This window comes from Halichoerus grypus, chromosome 1 (assembly GCF_964656455.1).
Source record: "Halichoerus grypus chromosome 1, mHalGry1.hap1.1, whole genome shotgun sequence".
NCBI lineage: Eukaryota > Metazoa > Chordata > Mammalia > Carnivora > Phocidae > Halichoerus > Halichoerus grypus.
The window spans coordinates 85,988,047-86,011,455 of NC_135712.1; the positions used below are offsets into that span (position 1 = coordinate 85,988,047).

Here is a 23,409-nt window from a genome sequence, read left to right on the forward strand (position 1 = left end):
CATGGAAACATTTGTTCAAATAGGAATATGCACTGATAGCAAAGCTGATAGACCTTGCTATTCACATTTTTTGATGGGAATATGAAGGGAGTTCACCATATTTATTGAAGTCTTACTCTGTTTCTCTTTTTTTTTCATTTTTGCCAACTTCCTTTTTTTTCCTTTCACAAGAATGAAAGAATATACAAGTATAAACAAAAAAAAAAATCTACAAAGACATGAAATTTGAGCTGGAAGTTTGGTAGTTAAAAAAATTAACATTCCAAATTTCACATTTAAGTAATTTTTTTTTTTTGTCTTCTCCTTTTATTGTCCCTGGAATGGCAGATAGGATAATTGCATTACCTCTGAGACAGGTATTCTCCGGGTATAATGTAGCAAGTTATGAATGAAAAAGCATTCTTAGGGAGTTTTCAGCCTCAGAGTTGTTTTTGTGCTGCATGAGTTCTATTTCTGTGAGTACTCATTATAAATTCATCATCTTTTGTGTTGTTAAAATAATTAGTGTATTTTCACTTGAAACCTGAGGTGACAGATATCAATAAGATTTGATGACAAATCTTATAAAGTTGTCAGAAAAAATATCATATGCTTGAATTTTAAAAATCCATGCTCTAGCGGCTAGCCACTAGCTTTATTCTGGAGATGAAGTAGCAAAATTTATGTCGTAAGACTAAACCTCAAACTATTGTCCCATAAAATATCTTTCACCTGAGCACTCAAAATCTCATTAGTTTCTTTTATTTCAAAACTGCTAAACTTTGAGAATTCTTATCTGAAATGTCAAAAACAAAGGAGAGAGTTGTTATAGCCCACCTCATTCTTGGTTCCCAATTTTGCTCACCTTAAACCTAATCTCTTTTCTCCCCTCCTATTTCATTAATAAGTTCAGGAATATTACCCAGACTTTAATTGATAGTTACCTTAGCAATAGTAGACCCGAAGTTTTCAGTAAGATTTCAATTGCTTCAGGCAAAGTTATTTTTCCTTCCAATTACATTCATTTGTAGTTTCACCTTTAGGAAGAAAGCCTATTTAAAAATAGGTAGTTTATTAGAAATCTTCTGTTTCCAAGAATTTTTGGATTTTTCCCTTTATCTTCATTTAGATTTTCAGAGAAGACAAATAATGTAAATACTGAAATTTTCAAAATTGTAGCATTGTCCCAAAATTCTGTTGGTTGCACAGGAACAGAGATAGCAGTCATAAAAATAAAAAATAACAAATAAACTGAATAATAAAAATTGTGGTTCTGCATCAAACTTTATGTTACAAACCCGTGGTGACTTTCACAGTTTTTGAAACTTCGTCCCTGACTTGCAGCGCTATTTGTATTTCCTGTAATTGTTTTACTCACATGATTCCTGGGCATTATTCTAATTTCCACAGGCAGCATTGAGCATTCCACTGGATACGTGTCTTGTCTTTCATGTTCTCTTTGTAGAAGTCTTCCTTTAGCAATAGCTACTGGATTCCCATTGTGCAGCCACGTAGAAACTCCAGACTCACAAACCGAGGCTTATTACAAAAATATGAAGAGAATCAATGAAGAAACTTTTGGATGTGAACATTAATCTTCCTTTTATCAAGCCATGAACCAAAAAATCTGATCTGACTTTCCAAATTATCCGTGTAGTTCACTCTCTTCATGAGAGGTAAATCAGGAGTCAACCCTTTTTTAGTGGCACTGCAATTGTTTTGGAAAATGTCACTGCTGCAAAGATGTAAAGGTTTCCTTAGTTCCTATTTCCAAGAGCATCTTTGTGCAGATTCCTGGATGGAAATGCAGAGCTCTGTGTGTTATTGTTAGTCTCCTCCACTGGGCCATTTTGTCCTTGGATGGTATTTGTTTTCCTAAGTCAAGCATGCTCAAGAGATATTCCCCGTCTATCTAAATCTGTTCAGATTTCCTATAAGAGGCACTTGCTAATTTGCTTCCGAGTTTAAAAAAAATAATAAAAGCTGTCTGTACTTCTTGCCAGTAGATATTCATGATCCAGAATAGCTTGGGATGTGATTTGCTCCTCTTTTAAATAAAAGGTTTTCTGAACTAAGCAGATAGACTATGTCTTGCTATCACTCTGATTCATCAGGGAGTCTCCTTGGTAACTAGCTTTTTCATTTTGTGTTTTGGGAAAGTTCTTTCAATTAAAAATGAACAAATTAAAAATTGTATAGCATATACAAATATGAACCTAGGGACATATATAAAAAGGTATTACCAGAAGGTGATAGTTTCCTATTTGTGAAAGTGTGGGAGTAGCAAGGTTTCTCTCTTTCTCTGACATAATGAAATGGGAATGGGTTATAGAACACTAATTAGGGTTATAGATTTTAAAAATGGTGTTTTAAACCATATATCATAAATTCACAAGAACCTGTGGTTCTGGTAGTCAGTGTTTTTTCACGAAGCTTGGGGGAAGTTTTCACTTTACCCAGAATTTGCAACTTGAGTGGCACTTATCTCTAATTTAAAAGGGTAAAGGATAATTTACTCAGAAAATATTGACTGGACTATTAAATGCTTAATTAAGTTTTCTTCTTTCAGTTTCTACCTATCATTGCTTGTTCCTTCAGACTGATACTGTTTAAAGGAGGCAGCACTTGGCAGACTATGGGAACATTATTGATGAACTTCATAGTAAGGAGATAAAAATTGCCTAGTTTGGAGTCGATAACAATGACAAAAATCTTCTCACCTGCATGCCAATAGCTCTGCAAGGCAGTGTGATGATGTTATGCAAAATGAGGTTGCTAAAGTATTAAATATTAATTTCTTAATTTAAAAGTAGAGTCAATGTTGATATGGCTAGCTGATTTGGCAAGGATGAGCAATCGCTGCCTTGATCTCTGACTGCCTTTAGCTGGTACTAACCACTGACAGGCTAATATTGTGGCGCTAACCCTATGCCTCAACGTCGTAAGACAATAGTCACTCCATGGGGTGTCTGAAAGAGCCACTAAAACAAGCATTCTCAAGTGTAGATTTCTTGGGCTAGAATATCATTATTGCTAATTGTGGCCTGTTTAATGAGCTTTTAAAATACTGACAGCTACTGGTCTTAGGCCCATCCACACTCCCATCTGTCAAGGGTGGTTAGTGGCAGAGCCTGGGCATGAATATAAACCCAGACCTGCCTCATGTCACAATCTTTGCTCTTCACCAAGATTGCTCTACCTTTTACTCCATAGACCTCTCTTCAATTGTCTGTAACCTCTACTCAGGTGGCATTAGGCAGAGGCAGTGTCCTTGGAGAAGCTGTCCAGCATTCAAAGTTCTGAAGAAATATAAGAGGAAGGAGCAAGCCTTCAAGATGGATGAAGGATTTAGATATTTGTTTAGGTAAGAAAGGGAGAATATGGCAGATGAGTGTTTTTGACCAGTGTTTGATAAGCCTATAAAATTGGGGTCCTTAGCAAAGATAAGTAGTTGATGGGTAAGGGTTAAACTGAGATCGAGGCTGTGCATGATAGTCACTAGCCACATATGACCATCAAGTACTTGAAATATGGCTAGTCCAAATTAAGATGCCCTGTAAGTGTAAAATACACACCTGAATTTTAATACTTAGCATAGAACAGATTGTAATATATTACATTAATAACATTTACATGGTAACATGTTAAAATGATAATATTTTAGATATATTAAAATCATCAAAATTGATTTTAGCTATTCTTTTTACTTTGCTTTAATGCGGCCATTAGGAAACTTAAAATTATATATATGGCTCACTTCTGGGGACTGCACTATATTTCTACTGGACAGTGTTGATTTCGAGTTTGAATTTGAGGGGAATATTGCTTAGGAGATGTTGAAGGGAAGATCTGACTAGGTAAGTGATAAAATGAAAATTATACTTGAAGGTTGTATTCTTATAGTTGTTGCAGAATAGAAAAACTTGCAGGGAGAAGACCTTAGAGGAGAGGAAGAGATGGCCGATACCATCATTGTGCAAGCACTATGTGCCAGTCATACTGGTCCATTATCTTTCTTATTCCTCACAACAACCTTGGTATGTAATTATTTCTGTTTTAAGATGAGAAGATTGAAGGGTAGAACTGCTAAGCAATTTGCCCCAAATTATCTAACTTAATGAGAGAAGACTGAGGATCCAAACTCAGACTCATTCCATGTCCTTCCACTTGACCAGGCAGATGGAGAAGAACGGCCGGAGCTACTGGGTCATGACTATGGAGATGGGGAACATGAAGAAAACAGAGCAACAGAAAACTTAGCAGGCCTTGAGAAGAGACCAGTGTAAATGGCTAGGAAAAAGGAGATATAAACAAACCTTAGGATCAAGAGCCCTGGAAATGTAGAGTGAAGTAAAATAAAGATCGAAGTCCCAACTTGGGGATTATGATGATGGAAAAAGTGCTGATCTCTGCAAAATCCATTACATGAATTAATTGCAGTAATATACATGAATTAATTGCAGTAACATACATGAATTAATTGCAGTAACATACATGAATTGGGCTCTCACTGTAGTAAGACACTGTCTAGCTGGATGAGAGGCAAAAGGAACCACAAAATAGTCTCTAGTCTTGTCTACTTGCGAAGGCAAGAAATAAGCCTCTGAAACTGGTAACAAATCTCAAGGTAGTGCAAATAATGGCACCTGTCTAGGAGGTAGAAGGTATAACTTGGTTCTCACCCTAGATTTTTGGAGAACTAGTAATGTGGCCTTGTGTAAATTACTTAATCCTTCTAATGGTCAGCTTTCTTATCTGTAAAGTTGGCATAACATTATCTTTTCATGGCTGTTAAGAGGACCAAAATCCAAATGAGTGAGAACCAATATCCATATGCATACACCTTATGAATTGTAAAGTGCTATAACTGACTTGAAAATCCATTCATTAGGTAGTAATGGGTTAGACAGATATAGGACCACTGTTTTTTGGGGATCCTTGTTAAATCTACAGATGTTGTCAGGCTTCTGACTCATTCCTAGTAACACCTGACTCATTCCTAGTAACACCTGGTAGTAGTGAATTCCATGGACGCTGTCAGCTATTTTAAGAAGTAACATTTATTAAGCAAATATAACTAATTTTTACTTCCTACAGCAACTCTGTAAAGTTGGTATTGTTAGCCTCATTTTACTAATGGGAAAACCAAAGCTCTGAGTTTTAGCAACTCTATTAGTATGTGTGACATGATGGCCTTAAATCTAGGTTCTCTCACACAAGTTTCTGGGCCCTAGCCTCCAATTCCCAGAGTCGGATCCTTTTTTTATTTGGAGTAGGACCCAGGTATGCATATTTTGAAAAACTTCTAGAGATTGCAATAGGTATTGAGGCTTAGGAATCACCGCTCTGGCAAGCTCTTTGGGACAAGTGTATTGTGAGGCAGCTGGGAGCTTGGACTGTTAGAACAGTTTCAATCTTATTCCTGGAGCTTCTACTGATTGTCCTAATTCCATCCAGCAGGAACACACAAGTAGCCTGAAAATCTTTCAATGAAAGCCCTTTAGACACTTCAGGTGTTCTTTGGGGTCATATGTTGAAGGTATCTGGGGCCTAATAGATAGTCTAACAAAGTTTTCAGGCTCCAAGTCTGGTATTTTTTCTTTACTGGGACACTTTTTGCTGGGAGAATAGGGGTGAGAATTAAAGGCAAGGTAGTTAGATGAGGAGAGTGTGGGTCTTCTCTGGATGCCTAGACTGGGTACGTATAAATGCCAGTAGAGAGCCCTAGGGGGAGATGTCAGAGACATAAGCTCAGTAGTTTCAGGAGCCAAAAGGAGAAATTAGAAATTCCTGGTATTTTTGAATTGGATTCGAATATTTTTTCAGTTAAATTTAATATTAAGTATTTTAGCTATGTTTCTGTTTTCCTGCCTTTTAGATTTCCCAAGTGATAAAACAAAACAAAAACTCCTCAAAAATAAAGAAAGGGAAAAAAAAAGATTTGGGTAAAGAACAGCCAAAGTGAGTGACAGCTAGCCTCCAGACAGCCCAGCTAGGAGGTGTAGAAGCTGTCAACACAGCTGGAGGACATGGGCAGTCCTGGAATAAGTGTGCTTCTAGCCAGACAGGCCTTAAAGAGACCTCTGGGGCCTCACTAGGCAGGCACTGGCAGAGTCAGATTAAAAGAAAAGGCACAACCCTTCTTCCATCTCCAGCTCCCTCTAAATGTCTTTAGATGACATTTCTAAGGACAGATCATCTTGTGAATGGGGACATTTTAAGCAGGCCTGCCTCAGTTCCTTGTTGAAAAGAAACTGTTTGGTCATCTTTATTTTAACTATCAACCCCAGAGATCCAAGGGGACAGATTAGGTGGGCATGAACTTGGGTATAACTCCCTTATTTCCAGAGATCCTGAAATGTGCTGTGGTCTCTCCTGCCAATCCCTGAGAGTTCCTTGAACATAGTCTTCACCACCAGCTCTTTTTCTTTTTCTTTTTTTTTTTTTTGGGGGGGGGGTGTATCTAAATCAGCATGCTGCTCAGACTTCCTTGTATAAAATTATATTTTCATGTGTCCTTATACCCAGATAGACTGTAGGCTCTGAGAACAGAAGTTGGGTTTATGGAATATCTACTGAAAATCAGGGGCTATGCTGGAGATTTTAATACTTGTTCATTCATTCCACTGGTAAAAATTGAGCCCTTACTCAATAATATCTCATAGTAGTAATGAAAGTAGACATGCTAATGTATCTTGTATCTTTTGGGGGAGGCAGCCATCAGACAAACAAATTGATGAGTGAACAAAACAATTACAGCTTATTAAGCGTTAAGATGGGCATAAACAGTGCTGTGATTGGTAGAGAATGGTAGAGAAATGGAAGGGTGTCAGGAAAGTTCTCTAGGTCCCATTTAAATTGAGTCCTGTAAGGTGATGAGAAAGTCACAATCATGCCAGTGACTAAGGGAATCCTGTGGCAACAGGTCATTGCATGTCCCCACGTTATTTCCAGGACATGTCCATTTCCTCTTCCTCAATCACTCAAGTGCCTGACACATAGAATACAGAAAGCATTTGCATATGTTCCTTTTCTCCTTCTGATGCAGGCAGTCAGAAGAATCTTCAGTGGGGCAGTCTTCTGAGTCCTCATGTACTGGTGGCTCTGCATGTTTGTGTATATGTCAGAAATGAGTTGATCAGCCTGCATAAACTGTTTCCCAAGGCAACCCTATTTTGCTCAGCCATTCCCATTAGGCTGCTACATTCCATGAAGATAAACAAAACAAAGTCTATTTGTTTTCTTAAGTAGTATTGCCAGGTTTTCCTCTCTCCTACCTTCTTCCTCTTTCTTTTGCCTTTTTGGCTAATTTCTTACAAACTCTGGTTCTCTCTACATGGTGTACAGATTATAGGCTAGGATTGTCAGGAAGAGGCTGGGAAGTGAAGCACGGAGATGCTGGTGGGAAGACCAAACACATGGGGCCATGGGCTGGGGAGAAGACTGGGGGCTGTGGTGCTTCATCTGGGCTAACAAAGAGGCTGCCTACAAAGAGCAGGCCAAGTCATGGCCCAGCTTCCCTGCAGGGCCAGGGTTTCTGTGTGGGAGCCCCTTCCCATTCCTTGTCCCCTGTCCATCCCATTGTCCACATTCTTCCGATTTCCTTCATTGTTCAAAGTCTAAAGTTGTCCTTTATGTAAATGTTTTTCTTAATGTCTTCCAGTGTTTTTCATAAGAAAAGTGCTATCATTTATAAAACTACAAATAAATGGAGGATGGAAAGAAATCTCTGAGCCAAGGGGCCCTCTGTGAATTGATGTCAGCATGGAGAGTTTGCCAGAACTCAGGGAGTGGGAAATAAATGGTTTTTGTTTAATTTGGTTTTACTTATATTAATGGGAGCAAAGTTTCTATCATGAGGAAATGAAAATTAGGCTAAAGAAGCCTACTCTCCTCTGACAGGCTGAGTCATTCTCTTTTGGCTGTAGTGAAGGGGGCGGTTGATTCTGGCCATTGCCTGATGCTGACCAGCTCTGTGGCCCAGGGCAGGCCACTTACCTTCTCTGAACCTCCATTTCTTCATCTGATGTGGGAGGAAATGCCTCCATCACTCTTGGGAGAATTCAGTGAGGTAATGCAGCTGGAATGTTTTGTAACATGCCAAACAAATGGGAGGCATTATTTTTCCCTGGCATGGGAAGGTCAGGAATAAGAGTGTCAGGCAAACCACGAGAATAGTGACCAGAGTGTAAGCATATTGACTGTGCTACCCAGCATCTGTGTCAGGCCTCACAGACTGCCTTAAGGGCATTTGCCGTGAGAGGTTACTTTACTCTCAAGTGGGTTATGTTCTGTCTCTTTATAGGTTATTGTTACCTGGGCGCCAATGAAAAACTTGGGGCCTAGGGTAGGATACAAGATGGGATCAGGGGAAGGGGTCTTAGGAGGAGGGAGTTGGTGCAATCAAGAACAATATGCCAGGACCTTCCTTTTGAAGAGACAAAACGGTGAGCTTGGAGAGAATGGTGGGGGTTAGAGGAAAAAAAATGGGAGGGTGAGGAGGATGTGAAGGCAGAATTTGGATGTTCAGGAGAAAGGAGAGCAATGAAGTAGTCCTGCTATCAGTCTCAGCCCTAACTTTACCCCTCTCTGTGTGTGTCTGTCTCCATGGTCTGTCCACCTCTCTGTCTGCCCAAAATTGGACTGCAGCCCTAAGCCTGGTGTGAAGTCCTTGTCCTATGTGCCCACTGGGCTAGTCTTGTCACTCATGTCACTGAGTATGTCTGGGCTCTTGGGCTGGCCTTATGCCCTGAATGGCTTCCAGTTCTGTATTGCGGCCTGAGTGCTGCCATGATGCCAGCCTGCTTACCCTACCCTCCTCCCTTTCCAGGCCTAAGTACTTTCCCTAAACCTCTGCTTCAGCCTAGTATAGGAGCATTAACATGAGTCTGGGGTCAAAAGATTTGAGGTTTTTTAAAAAATATTTTATTTATATATTTGACAGAGACAGAGAGAGAAAGAGAGAACACGAGCATGGGGGCAGTAGAGGGAGAGGGAGAAGCAGGCTCTCTGCTGAGCGGGGAGCCTGATGCAGGACTTGATCCCAGGACCCTGGAATCATGGCCTGAGCCAAAGGCAGCCGCTTAACCGACTGAGCCACCCAGGCACCCCTAAAAGATTTGAATTTGAATACTCATCTTATCACATAGTAGCTGGGTGAGTTTAGGCAGCTGAATATCCTTTCTGAGCCTCAGTATTCTTATCTTTAGAATGGGGATAATATATGTATTTTGAACATTTGTGAGCTAATTCACAACCTAATAGACTTGACACAAAATATGTGTTCACTAAATGGTCAATATTATGGTTATTCCACATAGAGAAGCCTCTGAGAGCCAGCATGCTCCTACCTGCCTGACAGGAGGCCAGAGACTCTCTAACCACTGGATCTGAAATTTTCAATATCAGTCTTCATTTTGTAATAGTGCTGTGGACTCTCTAATTTATACTCTGGCCTCTATTATTCATGGTATGCCTGAAACTGAGTCCATTCTCTTGTCTCCAGGAGTGGTCTAGAGCAGACAGTTCCACTTTTAGATATACTTTTCTAAGAAAATGTGTGAGCACTAATCTAAGATTACTTATATTTATCAAAGCAAACACTTTAAAAAAGAAAAACCTAAGGAAAAAATGCTTAGATGCTAACTTGCAGTCTATACTTACCCACGCTTGCCCTTACTCAGGTTTTGTCCTGAGTCTACCCTGAGCAGGTGTGGTAGAAGTTCTGACATCTACAGAAATCAATCCCTGTGGGAAACTGGCAGTTCATCCTTCTAAACTTAACTTCACCTTGATCTCCTTGGAGTGCCCTCAGAAACATGGTGGTTGGTGTTTACTGCTCAGTAATTTAAATTAAATACACCAGTGCTTATTAAAAGGCTCATTAGGCTTTTAAATAATAATAGCTTTTATAATTGGACATGATGAATGAATTAAAAATCTATCAAAATCACATTTTAAAATTATATTATCCTTCATTCAACATTTAATAAATATTTGCTGAATACCTACCACATGCCAGACCCATGGGGCTGAGGATTCAAAACAATAAAAATCTCTGCCCTTGTGGAGATTCTCTCCTACTGTAATAATTAGTACAATTAGAAATGTGTATTATTGGAAGATAATTGTTCAAGGCACACATTAGGTAGGAAAGGAGGATAGAAAGTGCAGGATCTGCAGTCATAATTGTGGTGGTCTCGCCAAGAACAGGTGAGCCACGTGGAATTCTGGGAGAAGAGCACTCTTGACAAGGAGAGCAGAAGGTGAGAAAGGCCCTGAGGCCAGAGCATGCCACTTTATTCCAGGAATAGCAAGGAAGCCATGGTGGCTATACTGGACCGAGTAAGGAGAGAGCAGTAGATGAGGTTAGGCTGTGGCAGACAGATTGTGAAGGGCTTGGGAGACCATGTAGGGACTTGGGCTTCTAGTCTGGGAGAGGTGGGTTTTGAGAAGAGGAGTGTCATGAGCTGACTTGCCTTTTAACTGGGTCACTCTGACTATCTTGTTGGGAATAGACTGTAGTGGGGCAGAAGCTGGGAGCCCTGCAATAACAGAGGTGAGAGATGCAGGCAGTTTGGGTTAGTGTGGTAGAAATGGTGGTGTCAAATTCTGGCTCTTCTTTTAGGTAAGATCAACCAGACTTGCTGATGGATTTGATGTAGGGACTGAGAAAAGAGTCAAGAATGTCTCCTAGACTTTTGGCTTGAGCAACTGAGAAGTTATTGAGAAGAAATGAGTGTGGGTGGAATAGGTTTGGAGAAGATCAGGCATTCATCTTAAAATGTTAAGTTTAAGATGCATATCAGATACCAAGTGGAGATGCTGAGTCAGCAGTATGATCTAGGAGTCTGGAGTCCACAGTAGAAATATAAGGAGCTGTGAGTTTATGAAAGATGTGTAAAGCCACAATATTAGGTTAAGTCATCCAGGGAGTGGATGGAGAAAGAGTGAAGGAGAGAGAGGAGAGATGAGGAGTAAAAGGAGAGAATGGTATTCTTCAGTAAGCAAAGAAAGGAGGAGGGAGAGATGAAATCAACAGTCAAATACTTCTGACACATAGGTAAAGTGAAGCCTGAGAACTGATATTTTGATCAAACAAATAGATCAAGGGTCAATTGGTGGAGTTATGTGGGCAAAGTCTAAATAAAATCAATTTAAGAAAGGAAAGGAAAGAATTGGAGAGAGGGAATACAGACTTTTAAAGGAATTTTACAGTAAAGGAAGGTAGAAAAATGAGGCAGTTCCTACAGAGAAGTGGAATCGAAGAAAGGTTCTTGAAGGATTGGAGAAGAGTAGCCTGCTTTTAGGCTGATGGTAAAGATTCATGGAGAAGAAAACTTGATGGTACAGTGGTGGAGCACTGTCCTGGGTGGGCATGGAATCTTGTGCCCAAGGGTAGGGGTTAGCCTCTCATAGAAGCCTAAACAGCTCATCTGTAGCAAGAAGAGGGAAGGCAGGACTTAGGAGCACAGATGCTGGAGATGGGGAAGTACGGTGGTGGGAGCTTGAAGAAGTTCTCTTATGGTTGCTTCTGTTTTTTTAGTGAGTAGGAATTAAGATCATCAGCAGAGAGTGAAGATGCAGCCATAGGGACTGGAGATTTGAGAAATAAGATGCAATAGAAGAAGATCACACTTGACTATTGACTAGGGAGACATAATATGCTTGCCGTAACACCCACTTGAGGTTTATGGTCATGAATAAGTGAGACTATCTTCTGTTGTTGTATGTTTGTATTCAGCTATTTCCAACTGCATGGGTAGAAGTGCAGAGTAAGTGGAAAGCTAAATTTAACCAAGGTTAAACTGAGGTTGAGGTTTTGTCAAGTGTGATGAGATGGGCCATGGAATTGAGGAAGCATGTGAAGGAATGATTAAAAGAAAAAACATAATTGGTTATGGACTTGAAGCTGGGTTAAGAGAGAAGGTAAAATAAGGACATGAAGGAGGCAAGAGACAACAAAAGGGTAGAATGATCAGTGCCTTGTTGATCTCGGGGTCATCAGTGTTTTTTGGCAATGTACAAGAGGAAATGAGCTGGGGAGATGGGAGGTGGTGGTCAGAGAGTTGGATGCTTCAAATTTAGATAATAGGCATGTTGGAGGTTTGGGGAAGGACAAGCCTGTAGGTGTGACCCTCGGCATCAGTGACTGAGATAGGAAGGTGGATCATATTGTGGGAGGGAAAGAGTTTCAGAAACTGAAAGGGAAGCCTCATCAATGTGAATATTAAAGTTGCTAAGAATTTAAAGAATTCCCCAAATCTAGGTTAAAGATACTGAAAGCATTAATTTAAGACACACTATTCTCTTCCTTAGCATGCACAAATCTTATGTTGCTCACTATGGCATTTCACTATGGGGATATGAAATCAACTAACATTAGCACAGACCCTTGTGAATGTTAGGTGGCTCTCTTCTGCATTTCCCTAAGCAATCTTTATGTTGCTCTAGGCTAGCAGTTACATTGCAATCATTCTTTTACATATCGGTTTTCCTAGCCCAACCATAAGCGCCTTAAGGACAAAGATGATATTAGTTCTCGTAGTAGACTCAGGCCGGCATAGTGGCTCAAGGGGTGTACAATAGGTATTTATTCTATGTAGCATAGGGTGGTTAAGAACAAGAATTCTGAAGTCTGACATGACTGGGTTCTAATCCCAGTTGCCTCTTATTAGCCACATACCCCTGGAAGAGACACTTAAGCCCATTTCCTCATCTGAAAATGGGGGCAACAGTAACACCCTCTTATAGGGAATGCGGTAAAGAGTCGATCAGATGAGGCTTTATGTGTAAAGTGCTCAGTCTAGTCCTGGTGCATAGAATACGCTTCGTGAACTTTCACTACTGATGCATGAAGGCAATAAAACTTTATGTTTGACTGGGTTATTTCCAGAATGGCACACTTCCACATCAGCCAGCCTGAGCTACAGTCCTTCAGAGAAAAAAGGTATTGGGAGCAAGCTGGCTGACTGGTGTCCAGTGATCTGATAACATGCCTAGTGAGAAATGATGAAAGAATAATTTTTTTTTTATTATTAGTAGAGCAGACTTCATGATCTCTTGGCAAAGGTGTGCACCTCTCCATACATACAACCCAAGAAATGCAGTGGCTCTGTTTCCATAGCTACTCAATGAACTGAGTGGTGTTGCGGGTCCTGCTTCTGTGTTGTCAGTGGTTACATTATTTTATCACATGTTGACTAAAATAGAGCACACACATATGATAAATGCTCATATTTAAGCAAAGAAACTACTATTTCACAAAGGCACACTCAAAGAAACGTTCCTGTACTCTTTGTTTTCTGGGAAACAAGGACAGACCCAGAGCAAGGTGAATGGGCTAAAATGCATGTTTTCTCATGCCAGGGTAGCCTTTCTTCTGCTCCTCATTAAGCCTCCCATCCTTTTGATTGACCAGAAAACTGTGCTGTGGATCATCAATTTCACCTTCTGTCTGTATTCTGTTCTTTCTCCCTAAGCTCAGATCTTGCTGCTCTGAGACACTGGGGGCTGAGATAATGAGTCTAGACTGCTCATTTTCTCTGTCTAGCAGATGGGAGCACCTGTCATGTGTGCGCAGACTGCCTCTCTAGAGGTTGGGCAGTGGTGGTGTATTTGGACCCTCTCTCTTTCTGAATGCCACAAGGATGCACAATTAAGGGAGAGTCCAAACATCTCATGTCAATCCTCAGAGCAACTGAAAAGTGTCTCTTCTTGTCTTTGAGGTTAGAATTTGAGTAGAATTACCCTGAATTGGAAACTTGAATTCTAAGAAAGTTTTCATTCAGTGGACCTAGAAGTTTTGGGGAAACAATATGGATATTTTTACATACTCTCTAGATCTCTTTAGATTTCTACAGGTTCAAGCCAACACCCACTAAGTGTTCCTTTTTTTTTTTTTTTTGTAGCCTATGCATTTATGGTATGTGAGAGAGAGTGGGATGTGGCAGGGAGGTGACTTTCAGGGTCTATTCTTTTAATGCAAGCATCAGATTGAATCTTAAACAGATTTCTATTCCAGAGGTGATTCTATTGTCACCTGTTACTTGCTTCTACATACAGTTCTCCTCGGAGGAGGAAGCTATTCCTTTGCGCACATCCCTAGGCAGAAAAACACCTGAAGGGTGAGTCAGAAGACCTAGATTTTAGCCACAGAGTAGTTACCCAATGAGTGGGTGACTTTGGGAAAATTACATCACCTCCTCAAGCCTCACTTCCTTCTTAGCAGAATTAGCAAATTAGCTGCCTTACAGTAGAAGCAATACAGCAGAGTGGTTATACTTTCCGGCTAGGAGTCAGATAACCTGGTTCAAATCTTGTATTCAAAATGTAAGAACTATGTGACTTTGGTCCTTAATTTTATCACCTGTAAAATGGGGATAATAGTTGTACTTAGTTTATAAGGATTGAGGTCTTCTGTGGTGCAGCCCTCCCATGAGTCAATCAATGGGCCATGATCTTTAGGTAGGTTTATTCAGCTAATTTTAAACCTACCCAACATCAGTATTGTAAAGCCCTTAGACACTGGCATGTAGCATTAAGTTGTTAGTTGTTATACCTCTAAGGTGACTTCCACCTTAAAATTATCTTTTATTTAACATCCCTTGCTTCTTTAGTCCCCATTTCCTTTATCTAATGAGTAGAGCCCAGAGATGTTGCTAGACTTCCTATAATGCACAGGACATATCTTTTCCCCACCAACAAAGAATTACCCTGCCTTTGAGGGTTGCTGGAGCAGGAAGGAGTTTAAAGGCTGCTTTGAGAATCTCTTGGAGATGCATTTTCTTTTTCTTTGCCAAATACGTGTATATATTGGCCGTGGTGATGCTTCTGGCTCTTTGTGAGTGGAGAAGGAGTAATACCCATTTTATGTCCTTAACTTTCTAGGGGGGAAGCTCAAAAAGTCTAGAAGAATAGCAAAAACCTACTCTGTCTACCCTCAAACAAAACTCTCAGCTGTATCCACTTGAGCTCTCTTGCCCTTATCTCTATGGTTTGTTGCCTCTTTACCCTTCACTTGGGACATGGCCCCTCTACTGCATGTCCCCTCATCTTTCACACCTATTAAAATCCTACTCATCCTTTAAGGAGGAAAGGACTCAAAAGTGATTTTTTTTCCATGATGGTTTTCTAAATCCTCCAAGTGTTTTCTTTTGTCCCTCTGACTCCCAGAGCCCAGGGATTTACTTCTCATGACCCATCTCCTATCCTGCCCGGTATTACAAGTGTTGCTGTTCCTGCTAGTCACGTCTCTTAAATGTTAAGTCCCTCAAAGGCAGGAATTGCTTCTAGTTCTTCTCTGAATCGTGTAGAATTTAGCACACTATGTTGTACACAGTAAGGGCTCAACCAAAGGTTGTTGAATTATAGTGTCAACCCCATGACTAAGCTCCACTCCCACTGGTCACTGCAAGTGCCCATGACGTCCCTCAGCCTGCACAGGATTCCTCTTTTAATGTTCCTAGTGAGTCCTTTCACAACCTCCACAGTTACCCCTCCTTCCCTCCTTTCCTTAGCGATGTGCAAGCTATTTTAGGAATGCGGCACAAAGCGGCAGCTGCTATTTATAAAGCAGGAAGTGGTCTGTAGTCCCCTGTGGGTCACGTGTCTATCCATCTTCATTTATGTTTGAAAGAGGTGTTTCCTACAAGCTCTTGGGATTTCCTTTTTTTCCTATCACACCACCTACCCTACTCACTACTCCAATCATTGAGGATTTTAACTTTATTTTTGCCTTGGCTTTAATTTTCCATTCGATTTGGATTTCTTCCCGGTTCCTTCTCTCTTCTCATAAAAAAGCAGAAGCAAGAGAGAAAAACCCCACTAAGCCATGGAAATGTCTTTTTATGAATTGGACCTCAAGATGAGAACTTCATTACTAAAGGAAAAATGAACCTCTGCTCCTGTGATTTGGTAATGGAAATACGGTGTTTTATAAAGTCTTAAGCATTTCTTTTTTATCGTGGTAATATATAAACCATTTAATGTTCTAATCACTTGCTATTGAAGACTGGAAGACATGGTAATAGTAGCTTTATTTTTAGCACTGATGAATTAAATTTGGGTCAGCTCATAAGTACGTAGTGTTCACACACACGTGTGTAGGAATGGTGATTCAGATATACACACTGGAGCAACGCTATTGATCGCACAGATTTATAACTTCAGGATCTTATGAGATTCGTTATTTCAGGTCTTTAAAGAACTTCTGAACTCAGTCCCCTGACAATTCTCCTTCCCTACCCCCATCTAACCTTGCTTCTGCCAGGGTTATAATTTTAAAGATAATCACATGTCTTGTTTCCTTAAAAACACCTGTCGGTTCTCCACTATGTATAGCATGGGGTCCAGAACTCCCTAGTGTGGCAGAAAGGGTCTTTTACTCCACTCCTATATATCTCATTACCTCCTCTCCCACTCCTGTATTCAATACACATTTTATTCTAGCCAAAGCAAGCTGCTGTCCTTTCTTTGAAGACACTGTGGACCCTTCTGTGCCTTTGACCCTCTCAACAACAGCTTCCCAATTCCTGGAAGGCTCTGCTTGTCCCTACACCCCCATCTCCTCTTGACATGCCCCTATTCTTCCTTATATGAAGTGATAAATGTGAAAAGGACTAGCAGAGGGCAGGGTCAGAGCAAGGGCTCAGTAAATAAATTTTCAGTGAATGAATAGACAACTGAGTTGGCAAATTCAAAGGAAGATCTGTATCTTATGAATGGGTTATGTTCTGGATATTTAGAAGTCAGTTTAACTCAGCATGACTGATTCATGTATAATATTGTCTTTATATGAAAATATACATGCTTTCCTTCCTTGAAAGCTCTCAGTGGCCAAAGAGGACTCTCCTTCTCAATAATGTTCACAGTAATTATTGCCCTGAGGCTCCTGCTGTATCATGCTGGGGGAGCAGCAGTCCTAGGGGGCAGGAAAGGGGTGGTTGGGCGGGAAGGCTGATACTCAGGAGTGGGGCTTTGGGAGCCCAAGGCCTGGGATAGTAGAGGTTCTGAGGGAGGTTTATATTAATTTGCTAGAGCTGCCCTAACAAAGTACCACAGACTGAGTGGCTTAAACAACAGAAATTTTCTCACAGCTTTTGAGGCTAGAAGTCAGAAATCAAGATGCCAGCAGGGCTGGTTTCTTCTGAGGCCTCTCTCCTTGGCTTGTAAATGGCCGTCTCGTCCCCGCGTCTTCATTTTGGTCTTCCCTCTGTGTGTGTAGGTGTGTTAATTTCCTCTTATTATAAGGACACCCATCAACTTGAATTAAGGCCCACCCTAATGACCTATTTTAACTTAATCACCTCATTAATTATCTAGTCTACAAATGCCATCACATTCTGAAGTACTGGAGGTTAGAACTTGGGCCTATGAATTTTGGGGGGATACAATTCAGCCCATGAGAGGATGGTAATGGGGGCATCAGTGGCTCTTCAGAGGAACCCTTGGAAGGCAGGGATGATGCCCTGCCTTGGCATTTGTCACGGTGCCTTCATTGTCATGGTGGGCATTCAGTACAGGTTTTGGAGCTGAGTTCTAGCTTCCACTTGGAAGTGCAATAAGATTCAGATTATGTCTCTCCAATACATACGTGAGCTTTTCCTCTCAACCTCTTTTTCATGTATGAATTTTATTAGCATTTTGTTGACCTCATTTTTTTTTTTTTAACCTTCCCATTTAAATCATCATTGAAAATACCATGATCCATGATCAAAGGGCGCCTGGGTGGCTTAGTTGGTTAAGTGTCTGCCTTTGGCTCAGGGCAGGATCCCAGGGTCCTGGGATTGAGCTCTGCTTTGGGCTCCCTGCTCAGTGAGAGCCTGCTTCTTCCTCTCTCTCTGCTGCTCCCCCTGCTTGTGCACTCTCTCTATCAAATAAATAAATAAATATCTTTTTTTTTTTTAAAGATTTTATTTATTTATTTGACAGAGAGAGTCACAGCGAGCGAGGGAACACAAGCAGGCGGAATGGGAGAGGGAGAGGCAGGCTTCCCGCGGAGCAGGGAGCCCGATGTGGGGCTTGATCCCAGCACCCTGGGATCACGACCTGAGCCAAAGGCAGACGCTTAACAACTGAGCCACCCAGGCGCCCCAATAAATAAATATCTTAAGGAAAAACAAAGCCATGATCAAAGATTGAGGCCTTCCCTTGTGCAGCCTTCCTGTGACTTGAACAATGGATCATGATTTTTAGGTAGGTTTATTTAGCTAATGTAAATTCCACCTAACTAGATTGCCATGCCGGCCACATTTCTCCACAAAGATATTTTGTTTATAGTTTATTTCACTAAGGGTCTTTGTGAAATTTTTATTGGTGGGTTTTCACCACCTGATTCCTAAAATAATAATAATAAAAAAGACTCGAGTTGGCTCTTAAAATGTAGACACAGTATGTCTCCAGCATCATCTTCACTTCTCCCTTTTATGACCTTGTTGCAGTTGCCAGTAACGTCGATCTGATCTGTGTGACTTGTTCTCAGTGAACCATGCTGGTGCCTAGTAATTGCCATTCTCTCGTGTCCACAAACCATGTTTTTAAGTAACCTTTCTGGAACACTGGCATCTACTTCCCTGGTCTGCAGCTCCCCAATGACACATGAACATTTACCTTGAATAGAGGAAGTAGGGCTAAAGTATAGAGATCTACACAGCTGCTCCATGGGACATTAGGATTAGCTGGAGTCATACTTGAAAGGCTTAATGGGGAATACTGTCCTAGGACAACTACTCTATAGTACTTGTACTGATGGAAAGTGCTAAGAAAAGCTCAGATCTGAGACAGATGACTTGTGTGGTCTCAGTTTCACCATTATTCTCTTGACATTAGATTACATATTTATTCATACCTTGATGTATAGTCTCACTCTAGGAGACAGACTCCCTGAGGGTAAGAACTTTGCCTGTTTTGTTTGCTGCTCTCCTGCTAGCAATTGGATACATTTCTGATATTAAGCAAGTTACTTGGATACTCCGAAGCTAAAATTGCTCCTATGTCTAATAAAAATACTTGTTCTACCTAACCTCAAGTTCATTGAGAACATCTTAATGAGATGTAAAGGCAATTTATAAACTATAAAGTGGCTTGTAAAGATAAGCAGCTATAAGGTATGTGGTTTTGAATGACAAGAAACAAGATTAAGGAGACACTATATAATAAAGAGCTTTACTGTCACGTAAGGAGTTCAGACTTGATGAAGTACAAATCAAACCTTTAAAGGAATCTGTTCATTTGCTGGGTTGTCAACTCACAACTCAGCTTAAAAAAAAAAAAAGTGTTGAATTTGATTAGAAAAATCCAAAGTAAAACAGCTATAGCTACAGTTGAAGGCACAAATTGTTGAATTTGTGGGTGACACATGAACCTCACTTCCCTTGTTAATAAATTCCTTTCAAGGTATGCTTTTCCTCTTAGATGAATCCTTTTTATGAGAAATGTCCTTTGGCAAAACCTGAAAGGTGGCTGAGAATTCCTTGAAGCAATTTGTTTAAATAATCACATGAGAAGATCCCTCTTAAACTTTTCTGTAAGCAAACAAATGCCACAAAGCAGAACGAATTTTATACCTTTTAGGAGTCCATTAATTTACTTTCAGTGGCATTAAGTAATGAACACTGTTATAGCAAGGTCACAGTTCCATTTTATATCAAATAGCTATCCTTTCTCATATATGATACATGAGCACATTTCTTGCTCAGGGCAAAATGTTTTATTAAAATCATTTCCTTTGTTCTTTTGTATAGACTGTTCTTTGTGACAATGAAGATTGTCTGCATGACATATCTCTTTAGGACAGCCATTGTATAATTATACTAATAGAGCTTAATCTAATGCTACATTAATTTTCTTCCATTATTTTCTCCAAGAAGGAAGCCACTATTGTTTACATGACAATGCAATTTCTTTTTGTTTTTTTTAATCATGGGAGATTTATATTAGGGACAGTAGAGGAAATAAATCTCAGGGTATGTCAAGCCCTTTCTCAATCCTCTGGGTACAAAGGATCCCTGATAGTTGAGCAAATAGACCAATCTTTATATCTTACTTCCCTGCCCCCACTACCATGATTCTATTATTCAGCCATTCTTGATGAAAGGGAAAAACCTCCTGTAGGAAATGTGAGTGTATCGCTAGGTTGTTTGACTTAGAACCATCCCGTCTGTCACTTGGACTTGGATTTTTACAGCATTTCACCCGGACTGGTGCAAAAGCCTCTCAATTGGTCTCCCTACCTGTCTCTGCTCCTCTAATCCACCTTCCGTCTGTGGCCTGAGAGATCTTCCTAAAATGCCAATTGGATCATGTTATCCATTCTCTAGCCTCACTAAAGTTCCCTAACTCCTTAGTATGGTATATGAAGCTCTACATACCCTGTCTCCAGAGTGGCTTTCCAATGTTGACCCTCTTCCCCCATCACTAGCATTCCCAGATGCCTGTAGGGGGAGCCCAAATACTCTTCCACTTTGGAAAGTCCAGTGTGATACAAAGTAAGGTAATAAGTGTTCTCTTTTTATGCATTGAAGACACTTTAGGTATCAGCTAGGTCCCTAGAGAGCAATTATGTAAAGTCCAGTCTTGTAATATGAGTGACTTTAGAAATGAAAAATAATCTGTCTTTAATTTGTATTTTGTTAACCTTCTAATGAGGTCCACGGTAGCTCTAAGTCAAAAAGGAATCATCTGGAGATGAGATTAGCAATGTCCTCACTGTATCAGGAGGTGGCAGTTTAAGAATTAAAAGAGAAACTGACACCACCTAGAAAATATTAGGGGGAGTTTTCTTGAAGGCAAGTGTGGTGGAGTGGTTAAGGCCTGAATGTGACCTGAATTCATGATGTCTTAGTTTACACATGGAGCACTCATTTATGTGCTGGGTAAGATAGCTTATCATTGATGACTCTCAAGGAATCTTGCCTCTTATATGCAAATCCTTGTGGAGTTCTCTCCCACATTCACCCTAGGTTTGGGACATTAGCAATGTGACACAAACAACCTTGAAGAGTACATCTTCCCTGGGGCTTTCCCTTTGTTGCTTCTCACTAAGAACCCTTTTGCCACCAAGTGAAGACATCTGGGCTAGCCTCCTTGAAGATGAGAGACCACACAGAGAATTCCTGCTGTCCCAACCCCTCTAGATATGCAAGTGAGCTCAATCAGCACCACATGGAGCAGAGATGAATCATCCCAGCTAAACAGCCCAAATTGCTGACCAAAAAAATTGGGAACAAATAAATGATTGTTTTCTTAAATCATTATGTTTTGGGGTAGCGTACGGAGCAGTAGCTACTGATACACTGGAAAGCCAAGTTACCTAAATTCTCTTAGACCCATTTTGTCATTTCTAAATGGGGCTAATTTTAGTAACTTAGGGTTGTTGTGTAGATCAAATGAGAGAATCCATTCAGAGATCTTAGCTTATAATCACTTATAATAAGTGGTTAATAAATATTAGTTATGACAATATTGTATTTCAGAACTATTATAGCAATTAAACTATTAAAATTTTATTTCACTAAAGTTTGGAATGAAATACAATGTTTTCATATTTCTTATTTGATACAATTTCTGAGATATACCTACTTTTCATATGTGAACAAATAGAAATTAAATGACACACTTGACAAGCAAGTGTTTTCCAAGTTTGGCCTCTCTTCATTATGTAACAGATGATAAATCTCTGGTTTCACTTTTTGAGTAAAATGCCACAGAAAAGGTATAAGACTTTATGATGTACATTTTGTATATGGTCCTCATCCTTGGGCATATTTTATAGCCCTCAATAATCTACTTCAGTGTTTATTTCTTTTTTTATCTTGTATTTTATGTGTTTCTAAGTTACCTCAAATTCTTTTTAAAAATTTCGAAGAGGGGGCACCTGCGTGACGCAGTCAATTGAATGTCCAACTCTTGGTTTCTGCTCAGGATTGTGGGATTGAGCCCTTCCTGGTGTCCGTGTTCAGTGCAGAGTTTGCTTAAGTTTCTCTCTCCCTCTGTCCCTCCCCCCTGTGTACTCTCTCTCTCTCTCTCTGTCTCTCTCAAAAATAAATAAATAAATATTTAAAAAAATTTTGAAGAGGAATTAAAAAAGGAATATAAAAATACTATCTGAGTAATGATGTAGTCCTTTGAAGAATTTACAATGTTAGATAAAGTTGAGTAAAGGGCAGTAGGTGAAAGAAACAGTTTGGCAAAGGGTTTTCTATTTTTAGGACTATCTAGGAGAGTAGAAATTTATTTCTATGACCATGCAGTACTTTCAGTCCTTTAGAATAAAAACCTATGCTTATAATGATGAAAACAATATTTATTCAAATTCAGAGTTAGTGCCTCTGAAATATTCTGTGTGGCTTTGGTCATACCATTTCTGAGATGAATATCAACAATAGATTTTTTTAAACTTATGGCTAAATCTAGTGCCATCTGTTATATTCTTGATTAATATATCTGAACGTCAGTTTCCTCATCTGCAACATGGAATGATAGTAGCCATCTTACCATGTTGTAAAGATTATAGATGGGCTTTGTGCCTGGAATAGTGCTTAGATTATCGGATGTGTTCAATGAGTTGAAGACATATAGAGCAGAGCTTCTCACACTTTAATGCATACATGAATCATCTACAGATCATCTGAAAAATCAGATTCTAAGTCAGCAGATTTGGAGTGAGATCTGAAATTCTGCTTTTCAGTAAGCTCCCAGATGGTGCTGGTGCTTATGGTCCATGACCTTACTTTAAGTAGCAAGCATAGAAAGCTGGAGTTGGTAAATTATGGCTCATAGGCCCAATCCAGCAGTTGCCTGTTTTTATAAATGAAGTTTTACTGGAACACAGCCATGTTCATTTGTCTATGTACTGCGTATGTCTGCTTGTACACTACAGTGGCAAAGTTGGGTGGTTGCAACAGAGGCTGTATGGCCCACAAAGCCTAAAATATTCAGTATCTGGCACTTTACAGAAAAAGATGGTCAATCCTTAATATAGAGCACTGTAAGTTCCTAACACCTTGAGGGGGCAATGTAATGCTGTTGAGGGAGATGGAAGGATCTGTCTGGGGAATCAGGTTATTATAATGGGTCTCATGGGGTCCTCAGACGCTGGGAATAGGTGGGACTTGATCTGTGAGTGTCAGGCACTGTGTATAAGATGCAACAGGGCTGGATGACAGATGAACAGGCTCTGGAGTCTTGGTGCTGCCAGTTACTACCTAAATTGAGCAAGTCATTTTAACCTCTCTTTGCCTTGGTTTGCTCAACTGTAGAATGAGATTCATCAAACCAATTCATGGGTTCTATTAGAGAATTAGTGATCATATATAAAAGATATTTAACATTTAACCTGCTTTCGAGTAGGTAATAACTGTATTATGGTCGATGTGTCCTCCTAAATTCTTATGTTGAAACCTAACCCCTAAGTGATAATATTAGGAAGGT

The 23,409-nt window shown here is 40.0% G+C and overlaps 1 protein-coding gene across 3 annotated transcripts in view; it reads right to left on the reverse strand.

The window, feature by feature from the left end:
- The window catches only part of KCNMB2 (potassium calcium-activated channel subfamily M regulatory beta subunit 2), a 225,150-nt gene that overhangs the window by 106,446 nt on the left and 95,295 nt on the right, over nucleotides 1-23,409 (reverse strand). Inside the window, exon 1 of one of the 3 annotated variants that reach the window (XM_078069007.1) lies at nucleotides 924-2,096. The exons of the other annotated variants lie outside the window; for them this stretch is intronic. The gene's annotated coding sequence lies outside the window, so the exon portion shown is untranslated. Of the gene's footprint in view, nucleotides 1-923; nucleotides 2,097-23,409 lie in introns of those variants that run through there. 3 annotated transcript variants of the gene reach the window in all.